The sequence below is a fragment of the Oryzias latipes genome, chromosome 23 (assembly GCF_053564925.1).
Source record: "Oryzias latipes strain Hd-rR chromosome 23, Olatipes_Hd-rR_3.1".
Lineage (NCBI taxonomy): Eukaryota > Metazoa > Chordata > Actinopteri > Beloniformes > Adrianichthyidae > Oryzias > Oryzias latipes.
The window spans coordinates 12,851,115-12,860,000 of record NC_136259.1 but is presented as its reverse complement, the minus strand read 5'-3'; the positions used below and the strand labels follow the sequence as shown (position 1 = coordinate 12,860,000).

At 42.7% G+C, this 8,886-nt stretch overlaps 1 long non-coding RNA gene across 1 annotated transcript; it reads right to left on the bottom strand.

Annotated features, from left to right (window-relative positions):
• Window positions 1-5,989: 5,989 nt before the first annotated feature.
• On the bottom strand, window positions 5,990-7,554 carry LOC105357921 (uncharacterized). The gene is made up of 3 exons (XR_002872725.2): window positions 7,193-7,554; window positions 6,506-6,586; window positions 5,990-6,401 (listed from the first exon to the last, which is right to left on the bottom strand). It is a non-coding gene; the product is annotated as an uncharacterized LOC105357921 (long non-coding RNA).
• Between the last annotated feature and the right edge of the window lie 1,332 nt (window positions 7,555-8,886).

Here is an 8,886-nt window from a genome sequence, read left to right as displayed (position 1 = left end):
AATTCCTACCACAACCATCACAGAAACCAATGAACTGGTTTACACTTCAGCAGCAGTGATCCTTGAGATGCTTGGCTACAAGAGCAACCATTGAAGAAAACAGTACCCACCATGGAAGCAACGGTTAGAGGCCAAAATCAAGGCAACTCGGAAGGATGTGAGTAAGCTGACAGAGGCTCAAAGAGGTACAATGAGAAAGCAAGTACCTATGAGATACAGCCAGATGCCCATACCTGAAGCACTGGAAACTGCCAAACAAAGGCTCCTAGCCTTGAGCAGCCGCCTAAAGAGGTAAACAAGAGACAATGAAGCCAGACGAATAAACAGGCTCTTCGCAACTCAACCTGCAAAAGTGTACGCTCAGTGGCAGGGTCAAAACAGCCGAGCAGACCCACCAAGGCTAGAAACTGAACAGTACTGGAAAAGTATATGGGAGAAAGAGACAGCACATAACAGCAATGCCCAGTGGCTGGTCTCTCTGAGAAAAGAACATAGCAACCTCCCTGAACAGAATCCAGTAACCATCACAGTGGCAGACATCCAAGAAAGAGTCTCAGGTATGAAGAACTGGACAGCACCGGGCCCTGACATGATACATGCCTACTGGCTAAAGAAGCTTACCGCACTCCACGAGCGTCTGGCAGCACAAATGAACCAGCTGCTAAGAGATGGGACTCACCCCGAATGGCTAACGGAAGGGCGAACGATCCTGATCCAGAAGGATCCTTCAAAGGGTGCAGTTTATCCGACTACCGGCCAATAACCTGTCTCTCCACAACATGGAAGCTCATGTCAGGCATCATTGCAACCAAGATAAATAGGCACATGGATCAATTCATGAGTAACACACAGAAGGGCATTGGTAGAGACTCCAGAGGAGCCAAACACCAACTCCTGGTCGACAGAACAGTCGCTCAAGACTGTAAGTCACGACACACCAACCTGTGCACAGCCTGGATTGATTACAAGAAGGCCTATGACTTAATGCCACACACATGGATCACTGAATGCTTGGAGCTGTACAACATCAACAGGACTCTAAGAGCCTTCATAGGAAACTCAATGAAGCTGTGGAAAACCACCCTTGAAGCCAATGGGAAGCCACTTGCACAAGTGCTGCTGTTCTGCATAGGTCTGAACCCCCTCAGCCAAATAATCACCAAGACTGGCTATGGATACCGACTCAAAAATGGGGCCAACATCAGCCACCTCCTCTACATGGATGACATCAAGCTATATGCTAAGAGCGAGCGTGACATTGACTCCCTGATCCACACTACCAGGATCTACAGTACTGACATAGGGATGTCATTCGGGCTCGAGAAAAAATGCAGCCGGATGGTGACTAAGAGAGGCAAGGTAGTCCACACAGGAGGGGTCTCACTCCCAGGAGGAACAATAGCAGACATCGAAGACAGTTACAAGTACCTTGGAATTCCACAGGCAAATGCCAACCTGGAGCAGGCAACAAGGAAAGCTGCAAAAGCTAAATACCTCCAACGAGTAAGGCAAGTCCTGAGAAGCCAGCTCAATGGCAAAAATAAGACCCGGGCAATAAACAGCTATGCACTGCCAGTTATCAGATACCCTGCAGGAATAATAAGATGGCCAAAGGAAGAGATACAGACCACGGATGTTAAAACACGAAAGCTCCTCACCATGCATGGAGGGTTCCATCCCAAATCCAGCACCCTAAGACTGTATGCTAGCCGCAAGGAAGGAGGCCGAGGACAGTGAGCATAGAAGCCACTATCCAGGTTGAAACATCCAAGATCCATGAGTACATCAAGCTCAAGGCCCCAAATGACAGTGTGCTCAGTGAATGTCTCAGGCAATGGAGAACAGAGGATACAGTGCTGGAGGACAGATCCTCATGGGAGGACAAACCCCTGCATGGGATGTACCACCGGACCATAACTGAAGTGGCTGATATCAAGAAGTCCTACCAATGGCTAGAAAGGGCTGGCTTAAAGGACAGCACCGAAACGCTCATCCTGGCAGCCCAGGAACAAGCCCTGAGCACCAGAGCAATAGAGGCTCAGATCTACCACACCAGACAAGACCCAAGGTGTAGGCTGTGCAAAGAGGCACCTGAAACAATCCAGCACAAAACTGCAGGGTGTAAGATGCTGGCAGGGAAAGCATACATGGAGCACCACAATCGAGTGGCTGGAATAATATACAGGAACATGTGTGCAGAATATGAACTGGAAACCCCAAGGTCAAAATGGGAAACACCTCCGAAGGTGTTAGAGAATGAGAGGGCAAAGATCCTGTGGGACTTCCAGATCCAGACTGATAGGATGGTAATGGCGAACCAACCAGACATTGTAGTGGTGGATAAAGAACAGAGGAAAGCCGTTGTGGTGGATGTGGCAGTACCAAGCGATGGGAACATCAGGAAGAAGGAACATGAGAAACTGGAGAAATACCAGGGACTCAGAGAAGAACTGGAGAAAAGCCTGGAAAGTGAAGGTGACAGTGGTGCCTGTGGTAATTGCAGCACTCGGGGCAGTAACCCCCAAGCTGGAGGAGAGGCTACAACAGATACCTGGAAAGAACTCAGACCTCTCAGTCCAGAAAAGCGTAGTGCTAGGAACAGCTAAGATACTGCGCCGGACCCTCAAGCTCCCAGGCCTCTGGTAGAGGATCCGAGCTTGGAGGAGAAACCACCTGCGGAGGGTGAGATGGACGTTTTTTTTTTTTAATATATATATATATATATATATATGTGGAGAAACAAGAATACATGGCTTTTTATTTTTTTCCCCCTACTGGACTGATTTAGCACCCGATCCGGTAATTTTTCAAAATAAAAGATTTCCCAAAATAAAAGAGTTCAGACTAATAATAAAAGGGGTACAGTTAGCGCTGCATGATATGAGGAAAACTCGCGATATGCGATATTGGTGATTAATTTTGCGATAACGATATAATTTGCGGTATATAAACAAATGTCAAACCAACCAAAAACATCATTTCCATTTCAATGCAACAGTATAAAAATTATACTCCAAATGACCCTTGTCAACATAGGAGGCAAACATCAAACATAAAAGGGCTCATCTGATTGATCAACAACGTAAACGGGTCCTTCCGATTGGTTAAATGCATAAAGGGATTTATTTCATTTATTCAATATTTCAAGCTGCCATGAGTTTGTTTTAGCACATTTAACCCTTGTGCTATCTTAGATGACCCCCCCCCCCCTTACTTTGACGTGTTCTCCCTACCATGACAAAGGTGGATAAAGGTGGAAAGATTTCATGTAATCCATGGACACCAGTGAAGATCACAATTTATTGGAGAAAAAAGGTTCAGAGCACTGTCTAGTGGGTCTAGATGACCCCACTCCCAATGTTAAAGTGCCTAGGATAGCACAAGGGTCAAGGTAACCATTTATTGCGATTTTCGCCGTCTTTTGCGGTATGCATATTGCACAGCTTGATGTCGCGATAACGATACATTTGCGGTATATTGTGCAGGCCTAGGTACAGTATTGAATATTTATTCAGCGGACCGGTCTTTCATTCATTTTCTTAACCCGCTCTATCCGCGCTATAACCTGCCTGCGGCTCTTTCATCCTTGTGCTGCGCTTGCGCTAGTGCTCTTCGACTGTCGTGTCGACCTGCTGCTATGATGACCGTATTTTGCGCTCTGTGTGTAGAATACACTGAGGAGCGCGGGGGAAAACAACTCTCAGCTGCAGAGGATATGAACAGGTGAACAGGTAGAGAGGAAAAGCAGGTAGAGAGGCGGCGGAGGGGCTTTGGCTTCAAACTCTGGTAGAGTGATGGGAACACGTGTATGAGGTGCCGTGTAGGACATTATTCAGAATTAGCATTCATAAACACGTATGAAATCTCTCACACACACTAGTGAAATGCTTGTATACATACAACTGAAAATATATTCATTCACATACAAATGTGAAATCTCTCACATATGTATCACATATGTATCAAGTTGCTATGGTGATGTGTCTCTGTGTGATTGACAGACAGACTCAGTTTGCTGAAAAAGCTCATTATAAAATAAAAAAGCCATTGTGAAAAACAGCAACATGAAATAAAAACAAGTTTACTTTGGAAAATATTGATTTTGAAATACGAGCTTCTGAAAAAAGACGTAGAATTATAATAATATTCAACATGATTAAAAATGAATATTTTAAAATGCTGTTTTAAAATAATGAACAGGTTTTCAAAGCAAAATGAAATATATTGAATAATATAATGGCTAATTTCAAATCTGTGTGCAGGTTTTTCACAATTTCATGATCCTTTTATATATTTATGAGAGATTTATTGGTTGATTGTTTATTTGCATGAGGTCATATTTATTTATTTAATTAAATATTTATTTATTTAATTATGAACAGTATAGGACTCCATAGACTACATCGATCGAAGATGCTTCACCAAACGTGACGGCGCAATGCACAATCCACAACACTCGGGGGAGTATGCACCTCAACACATCCACAGTGTTACCAGAAATTGGGCAGTTTTTGTTCTAAATTTGCGGATAAAAGTGGCTTTGGGCGAGTATGCATAATTCAGGTGATTTTGTGGTCGGTTCAGCAGTTATGTTTTCATTAACATCTAGTAGTGGTCTAAATTAGGCTGGGTGGTTGTTGGAGTTCCACAAAACTCCTATGAACTGGAGTTCCATGAACGCAACATGCCGCGTGTGGGAGGGGCTACCAGCTAATGTTTTTAGCCTGGTAGCCACATGGAGCGGTTGCCTGTGCTTATCTCAGTAAAAATGCATGGATGCACAATGTACATGGAGTGTTAAAAGATCAGGTTTATTTATTTTTAATAGTTCCACGTGATAACAATGTTTCCAAGTTTGAGTTCATGAGATCATCCCAGAGAGTCTCTGCTTCAGGTCCTGCAGTCAAACTACGTCTTACGCCATTCACTCAGAGCTCACATCGTGCCTTATGTCGGCTCGCAGGAGGTTAGCTGGCGGACCGACAGGCAGCTGCGCAAAGCGGAACAAGCCTGCTCAGGCCTCCTGAACCTTATGATATTTTTCTATTTTCAATGAGACAGTGATTATAATCAGGTCCTCTGATTTTATTTTTCCCTCCCGGGAATACAGTAGCGGTTTTAGGCACGGGCCATACGGGCGATCGCCCGGGGCGGAAAAATGACGGAGGGGCGGCGCCAGCGGCTCAGCTCTTGTAAAATACTTTATGCACCACTATACACAAATCCGCCGCGAAATCTACGGGCGCCGCCCATATTGGCTATCGCCATTACTGCGTGGCTGTGGACTGCGACTTACCACTGCCCTCTATTGGATTTTCAATGAAAGCATTTCTCACGCGAATATGACAGGTGACAGGTAGATAAACAATGGCAAAGGAAAGGGATGATTGGGTAGATGACGTCAGGCAGTGGCCAAAATTGACCAATGCAGGTAATTTAATGTCAAGATAATGTATTAAGGCGTGTATTAATTGATGACAGCCATAAAACCGAACGCTATCATTACTAGCTGTGTTGCTAATATGTTCATTAGCTTGCAAACAACTAAAACACGACTATTTGTAGTAAAATAAATGTTTTTACAGGTATCCAGGATTACTTTATTAATCGCCTGGTATGTGATGAGCTTCAGAATCTGCTGCCAGCAGTAGGAACAAGAATTGAACATGGGGTTATGAAAAGTTGTGTGCTTAAGTAGTTAGTAATAAGATTAATGAGCATATAACAAAAGGAGTAATACACACATCAAGAGTAAAATATCTGTTCATTGTTTAAAAAAATTACATGTTAGTTATCGACACTGCATTGCTATGGTAACTTACTAAGCATCAAGAGTTTGACATTTCTTCACAATTTAAACATGTACAACCATCTACATTGTGGTTTGAAACAGTTGGTTGCTTTGTTGAACTTTTTGTTCAAATAAAAAGTAATATGACCTTCCTTGGCCTCAAAATTAATAACCACATCACACACACAATCATTCTTCAGGTGTTTCCTTTTTTTATTCAGTACTGTTATGGATTAACAGAGGCTGCAAATTACATAGCTCTGCACAAATACTTACAATCTCATCAACACAAAACGACTCGCAAAAGTAGCCAGAAACTGTCAGCACATAAACCTGTATAAAATATAAAGTCTTTGTTATTTAAATTTTTCGCTGACACTGATGGCGTTGGATCAGTCTGAGTGCCACAGTCCTTCATCGGCTTGTTACCGCAGCTGAAACTGTAGTTGTGGTCCATGTGATCTGGCGACTGGATTCCAACATCACATGTTTGCAGAGGCAATGTTTCCAAATTTCCAACATCCACATCTGTTCCCATTGGTCCAATAGCTGAGTTCAGGTGTAGTGCCTGAAGACATCTTTTTTTGGGTGGAGGTCTAGCTGGAGTTACCTAAAGAAAAAAAAAGAGCTTTGCATTAGTAAAACATGAGAATGAAACATATTTAAACTTACAATGTGACGCAATAATATGGCTCTGCTAAGAGACCTACTTACACGACAATCATAGCCCATGAACAACACAGGATAGCGATTTTCTCTTCTGGGTTGTCCGTCAGGAAAATGTATCCCACACACCTTAGAGTGAAACATAAATATACATACATTGGTTGTTGTAAATACTTCTGAAATACTTTGCACATGCACAATTCCATTTTACCATCCTATTTATTAATCTCTGGAGGGGGCTTACATATAATATTGTTCTTTTTTGAGGTGTAAGGGGCAAAAATTGTTGTTTATCCCCATCCTGTTTAGTCTACTGTTGTAATTGAAGTACTATGTGGATTTTTTTATTTTTTGCAAGAATGAAGATTTGTCTATTTGAGATACTAGTTTAATTATTTAATAACATCAATCACAGAATAATCAAAAAACCAATTGGTTGAGTACATTTACCCATCCATCTAGCAGATGTTTTTTTTACCCAAAGAACAGCAACAGGACAAACAGTTAAGCCAATGCACAGAAATAAACTACAGTAACTTAATTACAGATCATACAAAGCAGTAAAAACAGAGCTTTAGTCTTGTAAAATCAGATTTTCACTTGAAAACATGAAACGTCAGCTGTGTTTTCGCCTGTTGCTAATAATGTTAGCATCTTAGCTAGCTATGTCGTATGTTTACACCCTCTGCGTGCAACATGTGGCATTAACAGATAGAACAATCAAGCCAAACGTACCACAGTATTCTTGTTTGCTGTGACGCCATCTCGGTTTATGTATTTCATCCACTTTTGACGCACATCTTGGTCCTCCGCTCGACCAGGTTATCTGTGTAATCCATAAGGCCACACGGGCAGTCGGTGCAGTAAAGGTTTGTGAATTTCACAAACAGTCTTATTCCAGGCCTGTATTTTTGCACTGCTGTTAAAGCAGCCGAAAACACAACAAGTTCTTCCCGGCATCGTTGAAAAGAAAAAAAAATGGACAAACTTTTCGCATCTAAGCCTGCTTGTAAGCTTGCAGCGAACGTCTGCAACAGCCGCTGCGGGACCAACAACAAGCTACTTCTGCTACTTCCTTAGCAGCAGAGCACCGCAGTAATGGCGGCGCTACTTTACTTCCGGGTTTCGCCGAATTAGTGTATTGGTTTACTTATATCACAGAGTTTGTAACAGCCTGAAACCTGGCGGCGCCCCCGCCCCGCAGCTGCGCTCCCTCCTGTCTTTGAGAAGTAGACGCAAATGTGTGTGAGAAGGAGAAGGGAGGGGGCGCGGGGTGAAGAAGGAGAAGGGAGGGGGCGCGGGGTGAAGGGTGCAGGCTGAGAGGTGAGCACGGAGCACAAAACGCATGCGCAAACCTGGCTGGATCTTCTTCCAGGTGGGCAACGGTCGCGGGCCGCGGCTCAGTGCTTGATGAAAAAATAAAAATAAAAATTGCGCCGCCATGTAGCGAATTGGCGCCCCTGGGTGCAGCTGCACGCGCTCCTGCTGGAAATGTTTGACGAACGGGGGGGGGGGGGGGGCTGCGGGTATAAAAAAGGTATAAAAAAAAATCATGCTTTTTTGGTTATTTTTGTGTGAAATGCCCAAATAAAAAATGGGAAAACAAAAAAAATTCTTCACTTAGATGACAGTTGGTTTAGTCGACAGACTTGATACCTATGTCAGGACATTTATGCTAAATGCAAAAACATCTGAAATATGGAGAAAAAAGGTCAAAGCTGGTGCCGAATTTAGAAAGAAAAGAGAAGAAGAGGAGAAAAAAGACAAAGAAAAGGGTATTATCGCATAGCTAGATGCACGTTTTCTAAATTCGAATGCTACCTGCCCTACAACAACAACGTTGCAGAGGAAAAATCTCTTGTTTGGTCTATCATGACCAAAACTGAAGTAGGCCCAAATATTGCAAATAACGTCCTTTTTAAGATATTTATTCTTAAATGTTTGTTCTGCCTTAACTTGTAACATTAGTTATGATTCGTGTGTCTGTCTGCTCTGCTGTAACACAAAGTTTTTGTTGTGTTTTATTGTTGTATATTAGTTCATAATGTTAAATAAGCTGTGATGGTAGCATGCTGCTGCTGCTGCTGATGCTGCTGCTGTTAGCTTTTCAAAACTCCAGTTGATCAAGTCATACCTGAGATCACCAATGTCTCAGGAGCAACTCACTAACCTGCTGTTGTTAGTATCAATCATTCATGGGGGGAGCAGATTTCATATGATGACGTTATTGACAAGCTTGCATCAGGAAGGCCACAAAGGTTAGGTTTTAGTTAGTGTTTCTGTTCTTAGTGCTGCAGTTACATTTATTCTAGTGTATTATTAGTGTGATTTGTAGTTTATAATATTTATTTCAGATTATTTGTGTTTGATTAAATATTTCCTAACTGTATTTTCAGTTACAATAAATGGACAAAGTGACTCTATTGGGG